General features: G+C 47.6%; 1 protein-coding gene across 4 annotated transcripts in view; it reads right to left on the reverse strand.

The window, feature by feature from the left end:
• Positions 1-22,767, reverse strand: part of PAICS (phosphoribosylaminoimidazole carboxylase and phosphoribosylaminoimidazolesuccinocarboxamide synthase) — a 174,268-nt gene that overhangs the window by 50,982 nt on the left and 100,519 nt on the right. The gene's annotated exons all lie outside the window — the stretch shown is intronic.

Genomic DNA, 22,767 nt, shown 5'->3' on the forward strand with positions numbered 1-22,767 from the left:
CAATGGTCCCAATGGCACATGAGGACCCTGCACAACTCTTTTCTCAAGCAGTGGGATGGAGTGTCCATGCATCAGATCATTGTCATCTCCAGGTCGGTGAAGCGATCAATATGGTGGTGGACACACCAAAACTATTTCAAAAGATACAAGCTAATAGTCCCTCCGGACCCAGAGGTAGTGACTTCGGATGCTTGCCAGAGCGGCTGGGGAGCCCACTATCAGGATCTAGCAGCCCAGGGCCAATGGCAGTTCCAAGCCCTAGGAGTGGTTTCCAATATATTGGAAGTCAGGACGGTCTTTCATGCCTTGAGGGCATTCACGCCTCTACTGTCGGGAAAAAATGTGCTTATCAGAATGGACAACAGGGTGGCAGTGTCTTATGTACAGAGACAGGGAGGTACCAGAAGTGTCACTCTGATGAGGGAAGTTCATCCTATTTTAGAATGGACTCAGATACACCTGGCAGACTTGAGAGCAGTGTATGTCCCAGCAGCACTAAATGTACTGGCCGACTATCTGAGTCAGAGATCGTTGTCCAAAAACGAGTGGTCTTTGAGTCCTCAAATTTTTTCTCTCCTGACGGAAGCCTGGGGGATGCCAGAGGTAGACCTAGCAGCCACACCAATGAACACCAAATGTCGCAGGTTCCTGTCAAGAAATCCGTTTCCATCAGCCGAGGGAATAGACTGTCTGGTCCATCCATGGAATTTCAAGTTGGGGTACATATTCTCTCTTACTCCATTGATTGTGAGGTTCCTATCCAGACTTCGGAGGTCCTCAGTAACAATAATCGCAGTGATTCCATTCTGGCCGAGGAGGCCGTAGTTTACGACCCTTCTGCAACTCAGTCTTCAACCGCCAATTCCTCTTCCATTAAAACCAGACCTTCTCTCACAGGGACAGTTCTACCATCCAGCTCCCGAGAGGTTGCATCTGATGGCCTGGAAATTGAGAGGTCTAGACTGAGGGCGCAAGGCTGTTCTCAGGAGGTCATCTGTACCTTAATGCAGGCTATGAAGGTTTCTACTAATTCCATCTATGCAAGGATTTGGGAAAAGTTCTGCCTCCTGGCCCAAGAGAGAGATTGGAGTCCTCTTTCTCCAGAACCGCCTCAAATTCTGGAATTCCTTCAGTCGGGAATTAACAAAGGCCTGAGTTCAAGTACCCTCAAGGTGCAGGTTTCTGCTCTTTCCGCTAAAACAGGCACAAAATGGGCTTTCCATCCACTGGTCATACAATTTCTTAAAGCTAGCCTGAAAATAAAACCTCCTAGGAAACCTATTTTTCCATCATGGGATCTGTCAGTAGTCCTCCATGTTTTTTTCAATCCATCGTTTATTCCTTTGGAGTCTGTTTCACTATGGGACTTAACTTTGAAACTTTCTTTTCTTATTGCTATAACATCAGCTAAGAGAGTATCAGAAATTCAAGCTGATTATATCAGAACCTTATTTGGTTTTCTTTCCGGATAGGGTAGTTCTTAGAGCCTCAGATCGTTTCATACCCAAAGTGGCTACTTCCTTTCACTATAACCAAGACATTGTCCTTCCATCCTTCACTGATGATCAGGGAGAGCCTCATCCGCTGGACATTAAAACCACCATCAGCAACTACTTGTCAGCCACCATCTCCTTTAGGAAGACGGACTCTCTCTTGGTCATTCCTCATGAAACCAGACGCAGGCAGGCAGCTTCCTCACGCACTATTGCATCCTGGTTGGTGAGAGCCATTAAAAAGGCATATTCCACTCAACATTTGGCAATTTCAGAAGACATCAGGGCTCATTCTACTAGGGCAGTGGCTACCTCCTGGGCAGCATATTGCAGGGTTTCTCCAGAGATGATTTGTAGGGCAACAACTTGGTCTTCCGAGCATACTTTCATTTCTCACTATAGAGTGAATTCTGCCCATTTGTCCTTGGCAGATTTTAGTAGATCTGTTATAAGAGCCAAGTCTTCTGCATTGTAGGAATTAAATATTATTTGCATTTACCCACCCGTCTGGCGAGTTATTTCCCAGTGTGTGCTGCCTGACACATCTTCATGGCACCACACAATAACCACCCCGTTTTGTTTTGTTTGTGATGATATTTACAGAGAATGCAGCGGGGGGTCTCCCCTTCAAATTTAGTTAACCAATCCTGTCAGGTTGTGGGGGCGGAGTCACAACCCAGTGTGTGGTGCCATGAAGATGCGTCAGGAAAGGGAAATTACGGAAAGGTGCGTATACAATTTTCCATTTTTTGGGATGTAAAAAAATGAGCCTACTTCCTCCCAAAATCTATGGACCACTGTGCAAGACCAGAAACTATGTAGGGAATCGGCAACCTGACCACAAATTCTGAAACAATTTGCTGAGGGTACAAAGCCATCTTGTGTAATCAAGCAGGCGTAAGGTGAGAGTGATGAAAAACTTTAAGCTGAATAATTTCTATCTTTGGAAGGAATAACAGCCTTTCTGTAGGGGACACTAAATTCAGACCAATCCGCATCTGTAAATGGTATATCCTATGAAGCCCATTTTGCCTGAGCAGTGATGAACCTAGAATTGGAATCTGTCAAGTGCAGAATAGTAAGCAGAAATAATATTCGTTGGATCAGGTCATCATAAAAAAAAAAAAAAAAAAAATTTCTAGGGTCAGAGACCCTAATTGTACACATACTGAGTTGTGGTACCGATAATCAAATAGTTGGAGGGTAAATTAAAGTCCTCCTGCAACTGTTGTAAGGACTTAAAGCCTTGCACGGTAAAAAGATGACATAGGTATTTAACCTCGGGAGGACCACTATTGGGGAGCAGGTAAGGAATATAGCTCATCTAGAGCTGGATTAAACCATAAAGCGTTATTGGGAGATGTCATCCAAGATGACTTGGAGATATGGGTCAATACTTTGCAAAACAATGAAAGGGGGTGTTTAACATCATAGTACCTGGATGAGTAGGTACTTGACGGTAGGAGATAATATTATGAAGGGTTTCCAGCAAGAAGACAATTGCCACCTCCAGTGGTGGTAGCTGAGGTGGGATGCAGCCAAACATAAATGTGCACCAATTGAGATGTCAAATGGTACAAATAAAAGTTAGGGAAGTCAAGCCCCGCCAAATGATGATTCGGCAATCTCAAGCACTATTCTAGGAGGGTAATGTTTGAAAATTGATTTGGGGAATTGGCCAGAACATACAGTTTAGGCAGATAAATCATTTTAAGAATATTGACCCTGCTTATTAGATCCAATGGTAGGTCATCCACTGCCTGGTTTGAAGTTGCAACTGGGATATCAAAGGACAGACATTAATGTAGAGCAGTGGTCATCAACCCTGTCCCCCAGGGCCCACACTGCAGCGGGTGTCGGCGGTAAAGTGGCGCTATTCGGCTGCTAGCGGGTGGTTTTAACCCCCGCTATCGGCCGAAAAAAGGGTTAAAACCGCCTGCAAAGCGCCGCTGCCTCCTTGTTTTCAATGGGCAGGGGCACTTTAGGAGCAGTGTATACACTGCTGCAAAGATGCAGCTTGCAGGACTCTTTTTTTTTTACTGTCCTGCAAGCGCACCACTCCAGTGTGTAAGCCCTTGGGCTTTTACACTGGAGAGACAGGAGAGGCTCTTTACAGCACTATTTTTAGTTCTGTAGCACCTGTAAACCACCTCAGTGTAAAAGGGGTCTAACAGGCACTGTAAAGCCTCATACACACAATAGGACTTTGTACAAACTTTCCCTTGGATTTTTGTACAAATGGCGTTGGCCCTGAACTTGTATTGCATACACACAGCAGGACTTTTTCAGCCAACTTTCACCAAATCATGTGGTTTTTCTGCTCTTTACCGCCACCTTTGGTCAACTTCTGTATTGTTGTCTGATCTTTTGCATTGGTTCTGAGCATGCCTGTTTGTACTTTGTTCAAAAACCCTATGGTTTTCTGTACGCACGAGCAGACTTTGCTCCATCTGAGACTTTTGTTGCCAGAAAGTTTGTCCGTTCGCACAGTCAACAAAAGTACGATGAAAACCAAAAAAGTTTGTCCGATGGAGCGTACACAAGGTCGGATGTTGCTCCAAAACAGCTAATTTGCATGTTTGTTGTCAAAATGTCTGATCGTGTGTATGGGCCTTAAGTATTACCTTGAGGAGATGCAGACTAGAATATTACAATCACTAAGCAGCAAAGTATACCTCCTGTGATGTATTTCAGTTATCCTGCAAACCTGGCCTGTTAGTGGGCCCTGAGGACAAGGTTGATGACCACTGCTGTAGCGAATACATAAAGGTAATTGAAACTTGACACTCAAGTACCTAAATAAGGTTACTACCTGCAATCTGGATTCCAGGTGAATCATAAACATAGCCACCTGGTCCAAGGGGAATAAGCTAGATTTGTCCCAGAATCACCAAATGTAGTAATTTCTTGTTGTAGAAAATATAAGGAGTCATGTGATCAGCTAAGCAAACCAAAGTATTGTCTGCATAGAGAGAAATGGGAAGACCTCTAATCGTGGAGGAGTAATTAATACGAATGGCAAAAGGCCATTTGAGTACGAGTGCCATGACTTATCGGGAAGGCATTATTAATATTGGAGTTTACTCTTAATGCTTGCTACAGGCTTAGTATAAGAGATGTATCCAAGCTATCATACATAAAGTTGCAGTACACAAAAAAGCTAGGGCCATTCAACACTATCAAAGCCCTTTACAGGTGTTTAAAGAAACAATAACATGAGTGGGATGGAAATCATGGGGGTATTGCAAGTTTTGAAATCTGTGAATGTTCATTCTAGTGGAAACCACCTTGGTCCCCTTTCATCAACTGTGAAACCACCTTACTAAACTTTTGCTAGATTCTTTGTCTACGTTAATTAGAGAAATTGGTCTATAAGTGTCACATTTAAGAGGATCTTTGTGAGGTTTCAAAAGAACAATCAACGCTTCCTGCATAGATGGAGGGAGAAACACCTATGTCCTGTGCCTCAGTGAATGTACAGAAAAGAAAGTGACTCAGTAACTGTTTACAGTGAGCATACCATTCAGCTGGGAAGCCATCAAGGCCTGAAGTTTCATCAGCACGAGTGGGATGGGCTATTGCAAGTTTTGAAATCTGTGAATGTTCATTCTAGTGGAGCAACCAGGTATGAAACCACCTTGGTCCCCTTTCACCAACTGCACAACCACCTTACTCAACCGATCTGACAATACTTTTGCTATATTCTTTGTCTACGTTAATTAGAGAAATTGGTCTATAAGAGTCACATTTAAGAGGATCTTTGTAAGGTTTCAAAAGAACACTCAACGCTTCCTGCATAGATAGAAGGAGAACACCTATGGCCTGTGACTGAGTAACTGTTTACAATCAGCATACCATTCAGCTGGGAAGCCATCAAGGCCTAGAGTTTCATCAGCAGGTAGTTGTGAACATCAATCTCCTCAATGGAGATGGGTGCTTCCATTTCTACAAGAAGGGAGGGATGCCGAAGCCAAATAATTGTTCATCAGAGTATTGAATCGTAGAAGCATAAAGGTTAGTATAAAAGGACAGGAAAGCATCCAGAACCTCATGACAAGCAGTGCCAATCAGACTGGTAGATAATTGAATACGGGGAATAGAAGTGGGGACTGAATCAGGTCTAGCTAAATAGGTGAGTAAATCACCAGCTTTGTTATCATGTTAAAAAAAATTTTTTAGGTACTATGAAGCATTTTCTTTTTAGCAAGGTCTAATAGCTGGAGCTCATATTCTGTGTATTACGCAGCTATGCCTCTTGAGTAGGGATGACTCGAACATCGGCTGTTCGCCCGTTCGGCGAATTCCGAACGTTATGGGCCGTTCGCCCCAAATTCGTGTGGCGCTCACGGCCCACAATGCACTGCGTCATCGCAGTGCATTGCTGGCTCATGATTAGCCAAGCATGCACTGTGACCCCGCATGCTTGGCCAATCACAGCGCCAGCAGCGAGGAGAGCCATGATTGGCCACAGGCAGGATGCCTGTGGCCAATCATAGCTCAGGCTGTGTAGTACACGCCCCACACTATATAAGGCCGCCAGCGCGGCGGCCTTGTGTAGTGTGTTGGCGTCTGAAGCAGTTAGTGGGTGTTCTGTGTACCTTCAACACAGTATACACCGATCGTTATCGGCTGATTTTCGATCTTGCTCTTCTGTAGTGGCTGTTGTCTGTGTGCTCTGACCGCAGTATACACCGCTATATTCACCTCACCTATATAGCTAGTGATCTATCTTTTATAATAGAGCTTGCAGTCAGTAGTGTTAGGAGCTTGTGCGTGCTGTCTGCATGCTCTGTACCCTGTACACACCGCTATATCCACCTACATAGCTCTTCTCTATTTGAGCCCACTTGCCATCTGCGGGAGTTATTGGAAGTTGTGTGTGCCTCCAGCACAGCACAGTATACATCTGTATATACCCCTTTATCTCTGGTGTTCTATAAAAAAGGCATCTGCAGGAGTAAGTGGGTGTTTTGTGCCTCCAGCACAATATACACCTTTATCTACCCTTTATTGCTGTTCTCTAATAGAGCCATCTGCAGGGCTTAGTGGGTGTTGTGTGACTCCATTACAGTATACCCCTTTATCTCTGGTGTTCTATAATAAAGGCATCTGCAGGAGTTAGTGGGTGTTGTGTGCCTCCAGCACAATATACACTACCCAACTGCTGTTTTACCCAACTCCCTTCAGGCCATTACCATGTCTGGAAGGCCAGCAAGGAGAGGCAGACAGGCGCGAGCCGATAAAAGAGGGCAAGCAGGCTCTGTGTCTAGAGACAACAGTGCTGGTCATGGACGCGGTGCATTGTCATCAGCACGTGGCCATGGGACACGCTTGTCCTTCTTTTCGGCAGCTGGACATGTTGAACCGCAACATGCCAATGACTTGGTAGAGTGGATGACCAAGCCCTCTTCATCCTCCTCATCCTCTCTCACCCAGTCTCAGGGTACTAGCAAAGCAGCTGCCAACGCATCGTCTTCCCTCGTCTCAATGTCATCATCAGTGACTCCTTCCCTAGACCCACCACGTCCTCCTGAGGAGTCTCCTGAACTCTTTGAGCACAGTGTTGGGTACATGCTCCAGGAGGATGCCCAGTGTTTTGTAGCCTCTGACGATGACACTCAGCTAGAGGAAGGCAGTAGCGTGAATGCAGAGAGAGGGGATGCTCAAGAAGGACAGCAATCTGGCAGTCATGTTCCACAAGCTGCAGCATATTGCCAGGTTTGCTACAGCGATGAAGAGGGAGGGGATGATGAGGGCACTGACTCCACGTGGGTGCCTGGTAGGAGAGAGGAGGAGGAGGCACATATCTAACGAGGCAGGATGCCCTCCGGGGGCCAGCTTAGGGGCAGCACACCGACTGAATCACACCGCAGAGCTCTGCCTGTGCAGGGCGCTGCCTCTGCGCGTTATTCTAAAAGTTCTTTGGTGTGGGCCTTTGAGACGAGTGGATCAGATCGCACCACTGCTATTTGCAACATATGTCTCAAGCGTATCTCGCGTGGCCAAAACATCAGCCGCTTGGGCACCACATGCTTGACCAGACATATGTTGACCTGCCATGCAGCTCGTTGGCAAGCATACCTCAAAGACCCACACCAAAGAACAAAGCGGACCTCTCCTTGCTCCTCATCAGCTGGCATCTCCAACCCCACTAGACCTTCAGTCCTCTCTGAAACCTGCTCTGAGAGGAATGAAGGTGTAGAATTAGGTGTGTCACAGCCAAGTGCTTCCGGGAACTCTGCTAGCGGTACACCCACGTCCGATTATAGCAGGCAAATGTCCCTGCCCCAGCTGCTGGACCGGCGAAAGAAGTTCACTCCCAGCCATCCACATGCCCAGCGGTTGAATGCTAGCTTGGCTAAATTGCTAGCACTTCAACTGCTGCCTTTTCAGTTGGTAGACTCGGCCCCCTTCCGTGAGTTTGTACAATGTGCGGTTCCTCAGTGGCAGGTCCCCAAACGCCACTTTTTCTCACGGAAGGCGGTTCCGGCTCTCTACCGGCATGTGGAAGGCAATGTCCTTGCCTCGCTGGACAGGGCGGTCAGCGGTAAGGTGCATATTACCGCTGACTCATGGTCCAGCAGGCATGGACAGGGACGTTACCTGTCTTTCACAGGCCATTGGGTCACTCTTCTGGCAGCTGGGAAGGATGCAGGACAAGGTGCAGTAGTGTTGGAGGTTGTTCCGCCACCACGCCTCCAAAATGCTACTATTGGTTGTGACACACCTCTCTCCTCCACCCCCTCCTCTTCTTCTTCCTCCATGGCCTCTTCCAGTGCTCTGTCCTCAGAACCAGCGGTGCTCCGTAGGCGTTCCAGGGGCTACGCAAGTACGCAGGCAAAACAATGCCATGCCGTGCTTGCGCTGGTTTGTTTGGGGGACAGGAGCCACACTGGGGCGGATGTTTTGTCAGCTCTGCAGGGGCAGGCCGAGAGGTGGTTGACGCCACGCCAGCTTAAGCCAGGAATGGTGGTTTGCAACAATGGCACCAACCTCCTCTCCGCCCTCCGACAGGGACAACTGACCCATGTGCCCTGTGTAGCTCACGTGCTTAACCTGGTGGTGCAGCGGTTCTTGGGCAGGTACCCCGGCTTACAGGATGTCCTGAAGCAGGCCAGGAAAGTCTGTGTGCATTTCCGCCGATCATTTAATGCCTGTGCTCAGCTGGCTGAGCTCCAAAAGGAGTTGAACCTGCCCAAGAACCGCCTTATATGTGACATGCCCACCAGGTGGAAGTCAACGTTGGCCATGCTGCAGCGGCTGCACACGCAGCAGAGGGCCATCAATGAGTACCTGTGCGACTACGGCACCAGGACAGGGTCAGGGGAGCTCGGTTTTTTCTCACCACGCCAGTGGGGCATGATCAGGGATGCATGCACTGTCCTGTCACCGTTTGAGGAGGCCACAAGGATGGTGAGCAGTGACAGTGCATGCATCAGTGACACTGTACCTCTTGTCCACCTCTTGGAGCATACGCTGCGTGGAATAATGGACAGGGCACTTGAGGCAGAACAGAGGTAGGAAGAGGAGGACTTCCTTGCCTCTCAAGGCCCCCTTTATCCAGACAGTGTTCCTGCTGTGCCACCCATCACACAGGAAGAGGATGAGGAAGAGGAGGAGGATGATTGTGTCAGCATGGAGGTGGAGGCTGGCACTCAGCATCAGCAGCAGCAGTCTTGTAGGGATGATTTACAGTCCCAAGAAACACATGGACTTGTACGTGGCTGGGAGGAGGTAGCTGCGAATCATGTTGTCCTTAGTGACCCAGAGGACTCCAGACCGAATGCCTCAGCTAACCTACGCTGCATGGCCTCCCTGATCCTGCAAAGCCTGCGGAAGGATCCTCGTATTCTTCGGATCAAGGAGAGGGACCATTACTGGCTGGCCACTCTCCTTGATCCACGGTACAAGGGTAAGGTTGCCGACCTTATCTTGCCATCGCAGAGGGAGCAGAGGATGAGACATCTCCGGGAGGCCTTGCAGAAAGGTCTGTGCAATGCGTTCCCAGAGACTGGGAGGTTACAAACTCCTGGTCCTCGACAACGTGTTGCTGAGGCATCGGTCAGAAGGAGCGGTGGAGAAGGTGGCCGTCTGACTGATGCTTTCAGACAATTTTTTAGTCCGCAGCCCCAAGGTATGATCGGTTCCAGCAACCATCGCCAGCGTCTGATTTACATGGTGCAGGAATACCTAGGGGCAAGGTCAGACTTGGACACCTTTCCCACCGAAAATCCTCTGGCTTACTGGGTCTTGAGGATGGATCACTGGCCAGAGCTTGCACAGTATGCAATTGAGCTACTGGCCTGTCCTGCATCCAGCGTTCTTTCGGAACGCACCTTCAGTGCTGCTGGTGGCTTTGTTACCGATCACAGGGTGCGCCTGTCCACCGAATCAGTTGATCGACTACCTTCATCAAGATGAATCAGTCTTGGATCACCCACAGCTACCAAGCACCTGAAGCTGATGTAACCGAATAATTTTTTTTTAAATATCACATCCCTTCAAGACTGCCTATGCTGATGCTGAGTGACTGTCCTGTTATGTTGATTGTCTATCCTCTTCCTCTTCCGCTGATATGTTGGAAGAACATTTCTGGCCCTGGGTGATGCCATCAGCCCAATTTTTCTGCCCCTGTTTAACAGGGGCGTTTAAGTACAATTTTTGATGCAATGCTTTGCAGCAGGGCTAATTCCTGCAATAAAACTAGAGTATATGGCAGAGGTTGCAGTGTGGTGGCACCAGCAACAGTGCCTAAGGCCCAATTTTTCTGCCCCTGTTTAACAGGGGCGTTTAATTACAATTTTTGATTCAATGCTTTGCAGCAGGGCTAATTCCTGCAATAAAATTAGAGTATATGGCAGAGGTTGCAGTGTGGTGGCACCAGCACCAGTGCCTAAGGCCCAATTTTTCTGCCCCTGTTTAACAGGGACATGTAATTACAATTCTTGATATAATATTTCACAGGAGGGCCCCTTCCTGTGCCCACCCAGAGTAACGGTGAGGACTTATAGTGTTGTGGCACCAGCACCACAACCACCAAAGGTCAATTTTTCTACCACTGTTCAACAATGGCATGTAATTACAATTCTTGATATAATCGTTCACAGCAGGGCGCTCCAGCGCCCACCAAGAGTCACTTTGAGGGCTTACAATGTTGTGGCAAAACCAACACCTTGTTCCGCCATTTCTGCAGAGCATATAGGGCAGGCCCCTACTTTCAAACATCCAACTTACAAACATCTCCTACTTGCAAAAGGAAGGAGACAACAGCAAGTGAGATGAAAAAAGATGTACGACAAAACAAATTATACAAGGGTGATAACCCTTCCCTATGTTTTCCAAAAAGCTTAAAAATAGTTTTTTTGACTGGAGCTACACTTTAAAAATGTACCAGTTGAAAATTACAAACAGATTCAACTTAACACAACAAACCTACACAGTCCCTGTCTTGTTTGCACCGCCTGTATACTGCTGTTCTGAGTATATAGGGCCTGGGGGCCACACGCATTTCCTTTTTTTAATATGGGTACTGGGTTCCCCTTAATATGCGTACAAGACCCAAAGGGGCTGGTAATGGGCAGGGAGGGCTACCCATGCCATTTTTCTCAATGATTTTCAACCATATTGCAGGAACCAGATATAACATTAAAACTGCAAGCAGTTTTAAATGGTGTTATTTCCGTTTAATGTCATTTTGTGCAGGGACTGTTCTAAACACGGGAAACATGTGGCACTTCACAGGCATACTACAGACACCCCCCAGGCACCATATTTAAAGGAATATTTCACCTTTTTTTTTTTCACTTTAATCGTCATTAAAATCAGTGCTCCCGCCAAAACGGCCATTTTTAAAAACATTTTAGGCATTGACCCATGTCCCCTGGGGCAGGAGCCAGGTCCCCAAACCCTTTTTAGGACAGTATCTTGCATATTAGCCGTTAAAATTAGCACTTTTAATTTCGAACGTTCGAGTCCCATAGACTTCAATGGGGTTCTAAAGTTCGTACGAATTTGGGGTCCGTTCGAAAGTTCTGGTGCGAACCGAACCGGGGGGTGTTCGGCTCATCCCTACTCTTGAGTGTGTGGGTCCGAGTTAGAAAGATAATCACTTTCTGCTTGCAGCATATCAGTTTCTAATTCCTCAGCACCCAGTTGAGCATTTTTACATAGTATACCAGTAACAAATTAGTTCCACGGAGGGTGGTCATAAAAGTCTCCCACTCCATGGAAGGGTAAAACGTGTTTAAATTCATGTTCCAAAAATCTGCAATACCCTTTTTGTATTTCCCCTGTGCCATAGAATGGAACCCACCCGTGGAAGAAGGCGGAGATGCAAGGAGAAAGGCACATGATCAGAGATACCTCTAGTGAGGTACAAAACAGCAGAGATAAGGGGTCGCAACTCTAGAACTCTAGATGAACTCTCTGCTTCATGCTGGTATTTTTTTGTAAGACAGTTACAAGTTTACTGGGTGAAAGTTTATTCGGATGAATTTAAGACAGTTCCAGACACTCTCAGACAACTGTCTGAACTGTAGATGTCCCATTACTTTTTAACTGATGTAATTACATTGATGTATGTTTTGACAACCAATCATATTGTACCACATGTAATTCTATGGTCAGAAATCATTATAAGAACCAGTGGTGGCTGGGGGGTGAAAAATACTAAAACAAAAAATCAAATGCAGCCCCTGTGTCCCATCATATGCAGCTACTATGCCCCCCCCACCTACTGTCTGACCGGCACTTACCGCCATCTTGGTGGTGGGTCAGGCAGCGGGTGACAGCAGAGAGCTGTGGGTCAGGCAATGGCTCCTGTGTCCTCGGTGCATCTCTTCTTTGCTTCTGCTAGCTGGCCAATGGGATCTCATGTGCCTTCAGCCAATCAGGTGACCGGTATTAGACCTGTGCCTCCTGATTGGCAGAAAGGCAGTTCAGTGTTAGAAAAGCAAAGATTGCAGTGAGGTTGGCAGGTTCCTGTTCTTTTTTTTTTTTTATTGTTATCTAACAAAATGTTATTTATTTTTCAGAAGTGTATTACATTCAATGTCTTGCATTGCAATATGGTTTAGATCCATGAATCTCAATCATAACCAACATAGCCACCTCAACATTTTCACATTTATTCCTAGTAGTCTGTCAGCCACTAGTTCCACCAGGGCTAGTTCTGGCCGCGGTGCCCACAATTTCTCAAATTTATGTGCACTTCCCCTGTGCTGTTATATCTGTTTTTCTATTCTTAATACATTCTTAATACAGTACCAATATTGTCAATCCATTCTTTTATGGTCGCAGCCTCAGACTTCCAGTGTATCATAATCAGTTTCCTAGCTTGAAATAGAACTCTATGTATAGCCCCTCTGCTGTGCCCCTCCCATTCGTATTCTTCCAGTGCACCCAGGAGACATGCTCTAGGGTCCTGTGGAAAAGAGACTTTGAACACAGAATTGACCGTATTCACTATTCCTGCCCAATATGTACCATATTTATCGGCGTATAACACGCATCCCAAGTTTAGGAGGGAAGTTTAAGGAAAAAAAAAAAAAAAAAAAAAAAAAAACTTACATTTAAATGCCCATCAATGCAGCCTTGTCAGTGTCATTTGCAGCCTTGCATTGCAGCCTTGCAGGCATGTCTCCTTGCCATTTTAAAAATGAAGCCGCCGAGATACAGAGTCGATGTCCTGTGTATCTCGGCGGCGCTCGGTCTCGGCGGCTTTTGGGTGTTTTCGGCCGCACTCGGCCCTTCCCGCCTATTTTCGCCAGCTTTCTGAAAGCCGTAGAGAACGGCTGAATATACCCGAGAACGGCCGAATATACCTGAAAGCCGCCGAGAGCGGCAGAAAAGGTTAGGAAGGGCAGGGGAATCGGCGTATAACGCGCACCCCCGATTTTAGGGGGGAAAATGTGCGTGTTTTACGCCGATAAATGTGGTATGTAGCTTGGGGCAATGCCACAGAAGGTGTATGAGGTCTCCATGATCTCGTTTACATCTTGTGCATATGGATTCAGGCTGCAAGTTCATCAAATGGAGTCGGGGAGGGTTATAGTATGTTTGCAACAGGATGTTGAGCCGGGTAAGTCATTGGGACACATTCAGTGAGCACATGCCCAGCGCTTGCAAGATTTCCTCCCATTGTTCCCCATCCAACTGCCCATTTCCAAGAAGGCTAAACACTAGAATCAGGGACAAGTGCCACTCTGAAGGCCCTGTGTTGCAACCACGTGACTAAGTTGCATACAGTAGAAGTGCATTGATGAGGGTACACCATATGTTTCCTTCAGGTCAGTGAAGGAGCACAGCACCCCACCACTGAATATTTGCTTTGCCATATAGGGCTGGACTCTGTATAACCATCCAGATTCAGGAGATATTTGCATATGTTCCATAACTTCTGGACTAGACTAAAGGTTGGGTACTTTTTGTGTGGTTTAGTGAAGGCTGAGGCTTCCAGTGCCATGGGAATTGGTCCTCCACACAGTGTGGAGCATTAGTTTCTGAGATGAGCTTTGCAGCCTAGTCATTGTCCCCCTCCGCTGTTGCAAAAGTGCCAATAAGATGTTGCAGCTGGGCTGCTAGGTAATACAGCCAGGGATTTGGAAATGCCAAATCCCTGCTGTTTTTAGGTCTCCGCAAGTGTTCTAGTTTGATCCATGGGGGTCTATTTTTCCAAATGAGGCTGCAAAAAATGGTGTTTCAGGTTCCTGTTCTTAGGGGAAGTGGGGTCTTGGTCCACAGAGAAGATGGGGTTCCTAGTTGAGATGGATTCACCATTCCTAGGAGAGAAGGGAATCCCTGTCCTCGGGAGAGATGGAGTGGAGTATGGGATGGTGTGTTGGGGATATGGGGTGGTCTCGCACACCATGACCAAGTCTGCAGGTCCCTCATTCATGATAGCCTGAGCTTACTCCAGCGGCACGGATGGGCAATCAGCATATCTCCAAGGAGCACAGCTACCGCTTGACATGCTCTATCTACAGCACACTTTTCAAAAGAATAAAGAGTAAACAGAGATGAGAATACCACCCAATTGGCATAAATGTAAACCCAGCCTAATTCATTCCAACAAAACTGATCAAAAATGCAGCTTGCTAGACTGCAGTTGTGTGTCTACAGCAGGGGTTGGCAACCCCTGACCCTCCCCCCCAAGTGAAACCTCTTTTGCCAGCACTGGACTCCCTCCCCATCAGCAGAGCAGCACAGGAAAGTGTCAGTGAGACAATGCATTCCAATTTCATAATTCCCTGCACTGAAGGGGAGGAACTGTTGTAAAAGATGGGAAACATTGTTTGGTTCTTTAACTTTGCTGTAACCATCTGCTTTTGTGACAGGGAAGAGATTGGGTGCAGTTATGCTGCGGGGATCCCGGTTTCCAGAAGGAGGACTGTCATTGGCCACTGCTAAAGACCATCACAGTCCTGCTAGCCCTATCCACCATCTGGAGGAAGATGACTCGCTTGGTTGCCACTACCAGTCTCAGAAAGAAGGGATTTCACTGCATTTGAGAAAACCCCAATCGGGTGACAGTTTGTGGAATTACTATTGAGCTCCTGGAACCTTTGCTTCACTTACTACTGAACCCCTGCACTCTGTGTCCCTCTTAAGCCACAGCCAGTATTTAGCACAATGCCAATCACACCCAACCACTTTTTCTCAGCAGCGAGGGCCCAACTTATGAACCTGCACACAGGCCCACTGCTAGATAGATAGAAAAAAGCCCCTGACCTGAGCTCATCCATTCCATAGACTTGCATGTGACATCAAATACAAGTACGTGGGCTGGATGTGAGTGGTGGATCAGAAGAGAGCGTGTGCTTGGACAGGTAGACGTGTCTCATCTCTGCTTCCTTTCACCACTCTGCCTATCATAGATGAGAAGCGGGTACAGCGGAGGGGAAAATCAGCAGGAGGGGTTGAGAGTTTGGACAGAAGAGAAGGAAAGCACAGTGGTGCAGATGTGCAGGGAGGTAAAGTGGTAGAAGAGATGAGAAGGGGGTTCAGCAGTGGGACAGAAGAGCAGGGGTGTTAAAGAGGAAGTAACCCCTGATGAGTTTACTTCCTCTTTCATTCCCTGCAAAGGCAAAGCATAATGGACTACTATGCATTGCATAGTAGTCCATTATGTGTCACTTACCTGACACAGGATCCAGCGAAGTCGCCGCTGTCCCCTGTAGTCCGCCACATCCATCTTCTTGGTGGGGTCTCGCAGCTCCACCGCTGTCATTCGGCGAAGCCGCAATGACGTCACTCCCGCGCATGCGCACGGGAGCCGACACGCGCGGCAGCTCCGTCTCTGAGAATGCCACGCTCAGTGCGCCTGTGCGCCGTAGACAGCGGTGCCTGTTTTCGGGCAAATATCTCCTAAACCATATAGGTTTAGGATATATTTCTTGGACCTACAGGTAAGCCTTAATCTAGGCTTACCTGTAGGTCAAAGTGGTTTGTAAGGGTTTACAACCACTTTAAGTATTGGGCCAGGTGAGCAGGGGGGTATATGGATGAGGTTCATTGGTAGGGCAGATGAGTAGGGGATTCAGTAGTGAGACAGAAGAGCATGGGGATGCAGCGGTAGAGCAGATGAAAAAAGGGGTACATTGATGAGGCAGAAGAACAAGGGGGTACAGTGGTGGAACAGATGTGAAAGAGGTTCAGTGATGGGGCAGATAAGCAGGGGGTTACAGTGGTGGGACAGATATGGGGGGGGGGGGGGGGGTTCAGTGTTAGGGCAGAGAAGAAACAAGGTGTACATTGGTGGAACACATGAGCAGGGGGTTACAGTGGTGGGGCAGAAGAGCAGGGGTAACAGAGGTGGAAGACATGTGCATCGTGGGGCAGATGGGTGGATAAGTGCAGTGTTATGACAAATGAGAAGATGGCTCCGGGTGGGGGGGCTGGGTTTACAGTGGCGAAACAGATTTGCAGGTGGGACACTGATCTGAGTTGTAAAGATGCATGAATTGGGGCTGATCTGACATGTGAGAGTGCAGGATGTTAATTTCTCTCTACTAAAAAGTAGTTTACAGCATTTACTTTATAAAAAATACTTTTGGTGATTGAGAGTGTAAAGTCAACATTTTTTGTTATAAAATCGGCACATTCAATTTTTTTGAAAACATTTTTTGGCACACTGTGCTCAAAAGGTTGCCTGCCCCTGGTCTACAGTATGCATTGCTTAAAGAGGAGCGCCAGGCTCCTTCAGAAAAAATTAAGTCAGCAGCTACAAATACTGTAGCCGCTGACTTATTAGGGCACTTGTCCACGAATCCAGTGGCGTCCTCACTTCAGATGTGATTTGCAATCGGCTCTGGGGTGCTGCCGCTGCCATCTCAGTTAATGGATACCAGTTTCCTACTGCGCCGCAGCATAGTCAGCCGGAAGTGGGAGTTGGTACTTGCCAAAACCGGGGGGGAGGGGTTGGTTTCTGGAGGCAGATAAGCAGCGCTTGCCTTTTTGAGTGGAGCTCCGCTTTAATGTAGCAGGGCAAATATCACAATATAGCTACTTAAACTAGATGCAAATCATATTTTACCTTTTAAAACTAAACTCAGAAAAAAGGAAAAAATTGTGGCGCTTAACTATAAATTATAACCAACTCCAAGAAACGGGACAACAATTAAATGGTATGAACAACATGTGTGAGAATTGTATCACCCTATGATAAGTGAACCAAATAAATGTGTCACAGAACAATTAAGAAAGTTCATGAGAGTGTCCAAAAAGTATCCTTTGAACTAGTAATGTCTCGTCTACTTCCATCCACCACACCAAAGCGATCAACGATTCCACTCCTTTAAGAAATGCACTCACCAACTCCCAATGCCTGTACTTTCCTATCAGGCTTAAGTGCTCATCAGCCAAACAGCAAGAAGTGAACTGTTGTGACAATCATCCATTGTGCAAATTCAAATATTCCACATGTAAAATAATAAAAGATGCTCCAATAGTGTAAAACCGTATGAATCGATTAAAACACAAAAACACTTCAACCTTTTACACTCACAGTTCAAAAGCCAGCAAATCGATAATCAGAAGTCACAGCAAGCCTCACTCCAGAACAGAAAACTTTGGACTAAAGTTGGAACCCCATGAGGAAGTCAGTGTATGACAAAATGTTGGGGGCGTGGCTGTGTGGCAATCACCACCAGTAATGTGCAGTGTTTGGAGCTGAACAGGGAATTCGCATCTGTGTCTGGGCACCGAGGAGAGGGTGAGAACAACGCTTACAAGCTCGCACACCTCGGGTTCGCCGTGGCCAGTCCAAAGTTTGTGCCATCCTCTCTCTTCACACATGGAGATGTAGGCCTTCCAGGTACAATGGTATATCTTCCGAGAAGATTTCCGTGCTCTCAGCATGGTTGAAATCAGAGTCCGAGAGGCCTTGGTTCATTAGCACCTGGCTCTCAACAGCCAATGCTGTTAAAACCAACAATGGTAAAGCAAGATGGAGAATCGGACCTTGAGACAGGTCTTCTTGCATCGGCAGTTGCCAAGGAGAGTCTCCAACCAGGCTTACTAGGTCGGCGTACCAGAGGCACCGAGGCGAATCTGGGGCAATCAAAATTACTGGAATACCCTCGGTCTCCACTCTGCGGAGCAGACGTGGTAGTAGCTTTAGCGGAGGAAAGGCATAGATTAGTCGGTACTGATCCCACAGAGCCACCAGCACGTCTGACGAGTCTGCCCAAGGATCTCTTGTCCTGGATACAAATCTCAGCACCTTCCGATTGAGACGGGAAGCCAGAAGATCCATGTCTGGTGTGCCCCATCGCAGGCACAGGAGCCTGAACACCTCCAGATGCAACGACCAGTCTCCTGGGTCCAGCATCTGGCGACTTAGGTAGTCCGCCTGTTTTCCACTCCCAGGATGTAAATGGTCGATAGAGCCAGTACATGTCGCTCTGCCCACTGAAGAATGTGAGCGACCTCTGCAGCAGAGCTTCTTGTTCCTTGATGGTTGACATATGCCACCGCTGTGGCGTTGTCTGATTGGATCCTGATGGGAAGCCCCCGAAGTCTCATCGATGTGGAGAGACATAGCCTGATCTCTCAAAGTTTGAGCACATTGACCGGCGACTTGGATTCCTCCCTCAACCAGAGGCCCTGGGTCGACTGTACTCCCAGTACTCCACCCCAGCCGGTTAGGCTAGTGTCCGTTGTGATCACTGTCCAATGTAGAGGTAGGAAAGACTTCTCGGACCTAAGCCACCAGAGCAAGGAGTCCCTGACTGACTCACCCGAATCTGCTGATCCAGAGATAACAGATTTGTCCCATTTCGTCAAGATCTCCTTCTGCAAGACTTTGGTATGAAACTGGGCGTACGGCACTGCCTCGAAGGAGACCACCATGAGCCCCAGGACTCGCATGCAAAAGCGTAGCACTGACCACCTGCGGTTCATCAATAGTTTTACCACAGCTCTGAGAGTCTGCAGTTTGTCTGAAGGGAGAAACACTCACTTCCATGGAGTCTAGCAATAGGCCTAGGTACTCCAAGCGCTGAGTCGGTACAAGCACCGACTTATTTAGGTTCAACAGCCACCCAAAATCCTGTGGGGTTTGCATGGTGATCGCCACATCCGCCTCTAATTCTGAGGCAGAAGATGCTCTCAGGAGGAGATAGTCTAGGTAGCCTACGATTGCGATCCCTCGTTGTCGCAACAAAGCCAAAATTGGAGCCAATACCTTGGTAAAGACTCAGGGAGCTGATGCCAAGCCAAAAGGGAGAGCCACAAACTGGTAGTGGGCTTCCAACTGCAAATCGCAGAAACCTCTGATGCCGGAGGCATATGGGTATGTGCAGGTGCGCATCCTGGATGTCCAAAGACACCAGGGAGTCCCCTTGATGGAGTGCAGCGACCACTGAGCGAACTTATTCCATTCAAAACCTCTGTACTTTTACAAAGCAATTGAGGGCTTTCAGGTCCAATATTGGAAGTACCCCTTCCTTTTTGGGGACTACAGATTGGAATAGAACCCCTGGCACTTTTCTGACTCCAGAACAGGCACTATCACCCCGCGACTTAGCAGGTCCCTTACTGTCCCCATTGGGGCCTCCGGGCGAGCCGGGAGTAAGGGTATGCTGGAGGGGAAGAATCTGTTTGGTGGTCAAGAGGAACTCTATCTTGTAGCCAGAGGAAATCAGTTTGCAGACCCATTGGTCGGACAGCCGAAAGGCCCACCAGGCTGAAAACGCCTGAAGTCGACCCCCCTATGGGGATTTTTAAATACTAAAGTTTGGTGCCATTTCACGAGCGGGTGCAATTTTGAAGCATGACATGTTGGGTATCTATTTACTCGGTGTATCCTCCTCTTTCACATTAAGCAAAAACATTGGGCTAACTTTTACAGTTTTTAAGCATGAAACTTTTTCTGAAAAAAACGTGTTCGAAAAATTGCTGCGCAAATACCGTGCGAGATAAAAAGTTGCATCGACCGCCATTGTATTCTCTAGGGTCTTTGCTAAAAAAACATATATAATGTTTGGGGGTTCTATGTAATTTTCTAGCAAAAAAATTAGGAATTTTACATGTAGGAGAGAAATGTCAGAATTGGCCTGGGCGCGAAGTGGTTAAAGAAGGCTCTCCTCAAGGGGGCAATGCACCGCCATACGAAAAGGCCCGTTGCGGTCTTGCTCATTCCTTGTACATGAACTTATCGAAATAAGTCAGATGCGGAAACACCTTAGGTGCACGGGCTAGCTTATGGGACCCAAAAGGGACCGCCACTTCAGCAGAAGGATCTGCTGTATCCTGAATCTTCAGGGTATCACGCACAGCTGTGATAAGTGCTCCAACTAGCGCTTTGTTGCGCGCAGACCCGAATGGGGAATCATCCTCACTGTCCGGTCTGGTCAGCGCCATCTGAAACAACAAAGGAGGGGCCACCAGTCTCTGCAGGGCCATAGCCTGCGTCACAGCTCTTCCCGGAGGGGCAGGGGCCGCTTTTTTACCACCTTTGCGCCCATGCACCACCTCCATCCTGGCAACGAACGTATCAAGGACCACCGACAAAGCATCCAAAAGGCACTGCATTGGGGAAGAAACCCCAGTTTCTGAAGCCATGCTGACTCACCCTGTCTGTCTGTCACCCTCGGTGACTTAAGACAGGTGCACAGTCCCACCCTCCTAGCTGATGCAGACTGAGGGGGCCCCACTGCAGGACTCACCGCCCTGACCACATTCTGCTCCATTCAGCTACTAGTGCCTGTGTCAGCTCCCAGGTGTCCCGAGTGAAAAACCAAGCTGTTCTGAGCAGCAGGGGCAAGCATAAAAGCCGCGCTGGGCTACAACAAAATGGCCACTGAGTGAAAAGTATAAGGAACATAATCACAGGGAAAATGGCTGAACTACAGTAATGGTTCCTGACCATGCTTCCCACGGAGGCACACCAAACATGGCCGACAAACAACTATACACTAGGGGAAAGACAGTGAAAATGGCGGCAGAACAGCGCTATGGCGATCAGCAAGTGCAGACCTCCAGACACCCGGGGGGGTGGGGGGAGACCACAGACACCCCCCAGGGAATGCCCAGCTGCTCAACCCCACTGAGGCAGGGAGAGCTGTACTTACCATGCGGACGTGCTGGGGAAATCCCATCACAGACCCACTCATGAAGAGTACGGGGTGGCTGCTGGCCACAGCACACCGACGCAGACATCAGTAGCCCAGTCATATGTATGCCCCGGAGTGTTGCGCTCACCAGCCACCCCTGGAGCCTGAGGGGCATGTTGTGGCCGACCCAGCGCGTAGCTATGGTCTGCACATGCTCTATGGCCAGGCTGGGGAGACTACAAGGATAAGAGTATCCAGCCTGTCACCCAGCCGGCTGTTCATAGTAGATCACAGGATCCAAATCCTGCGCAAAAGAAACAAAAAAAAAAAAAAAAAAAAAAACAGGACCGATGGTCCTGCAGGGTTCCTAGGTCCAGCTCCTTCACTAGGCAGAAAATGATTGAAGCTGCAGGAAGCAGGCTGAGGGGTTGTTAGTGGAGGGACTGCCCCCTGGGCAGAACTGTAAAGTTGTTTTTTGTTTCACATGTATAACATGTTCTGCCTAGTCCTCTCCTGAAGGTGGCATAACAACCCTATGGTCAAGAATAATGGAGCTGTGTTAGTCAGTGAATGAAAGAGAAAGAAAGATCAGGGGAGAATGTTGTGGTTAGCATTTTGAATTTTAGATGGTGGAGTAGGGGGAGCCAGTGTAGGGATTAGCAGAGAGGAGCAGCAGTCACAGATTAGTAAGGTGTTTCAGTCTAGCAGCAGCAACATTCAGAATAGACTAAAAGGGGGATAGCCTGGGTAAAAGGTAGGCCAGTTATGAGAGTTGCAGTAGTGAAGGTGGGAAATAAACAAGGAGTGACCAAGTTGTTTTTGCGATGTCGTTAGTAAGGGGCAAATTCTGGAAATGTTGCAGAGGTTTAGGCAGCAATATGTAGCCAGTGATTGGATGTGGGGGCTGTAGGACAGGTCAGACTAGGATTACACCCAGCACCTTGGTTTGTATGAAGGAAACAATGTTTGTGCTGCTGATCTCAATGGTAGAAGTGGGGGGGGGGGAATATTACAAGCTCAGTTTGAGAAAGATTGAGTTTAAGAAGTGGTGTGACATCCATATATGTTGCTCAACAAGTTTTCCTGATATGTGAGGAGATTGAGGGGGTAAGTTGAGTGGAAAGATCTGTGTCAGCATAGAGGTGGCATTGAAAGCCATGGGAAGTCATCAACTGGTCCAGGGAAAAGGTACAGAGAGAACATGAGGGTCCCAAGGATGGAGCCGAGGAGATTGTGTTGTATGTGACATTGAAAGTGCGCAGAGATAGGAGGGGAACCAGGAAAGAGCAGAGTCAGAGGCCAAGGGAGTGGAGTTTGTTGAGGAGGAGAGGGTGGTCAACTGTGTCAAAGCATAAAAAGGTCCAAGAGTAAGTATAGAGTAATGGCCGTCAGTTTTAGCAGTTCATAGGTCCTTGGCGAGTTTTAGTAGGGCAGTTTAATGGAATGTTGAGGGCGAAAGCCAGATCAAGAATGTTGTTAGTGAGGTAGGAGCTCATACGGTTGTGGACAAGGCGAATACTATGAACAGTGGTTACGGATTCTGTTCACTCCAGTCTTAATAAAAAAATTCTTCCCATTGTTTATATGACAACCAAATTCTGCTGTGGTCAACATCCACTTACCTTTGCTACAATATTTAGTGATCATGGAGAATCACGTGTCATTGTAACCAACGTGCCATTTTTACTTTTTTTGCACCCCAGATTTCACATCCTTGTTAT

This window comes from Lithobates pipiens, unplaced genomic scaffold (assembly GCF_037356315.1).
Source record: "Lithobates pipiens isolate NorthernLeopardFrog02 unplaced genomic scaffold, aLitPip1_a1.2 Scaffold_13, whole genome shotgun sequence".
NCBI lineage: Eukaryota > Metazoa > Chordata > Amphibia > Anura > Ranidae > Lithobates > Lithobates pipiens.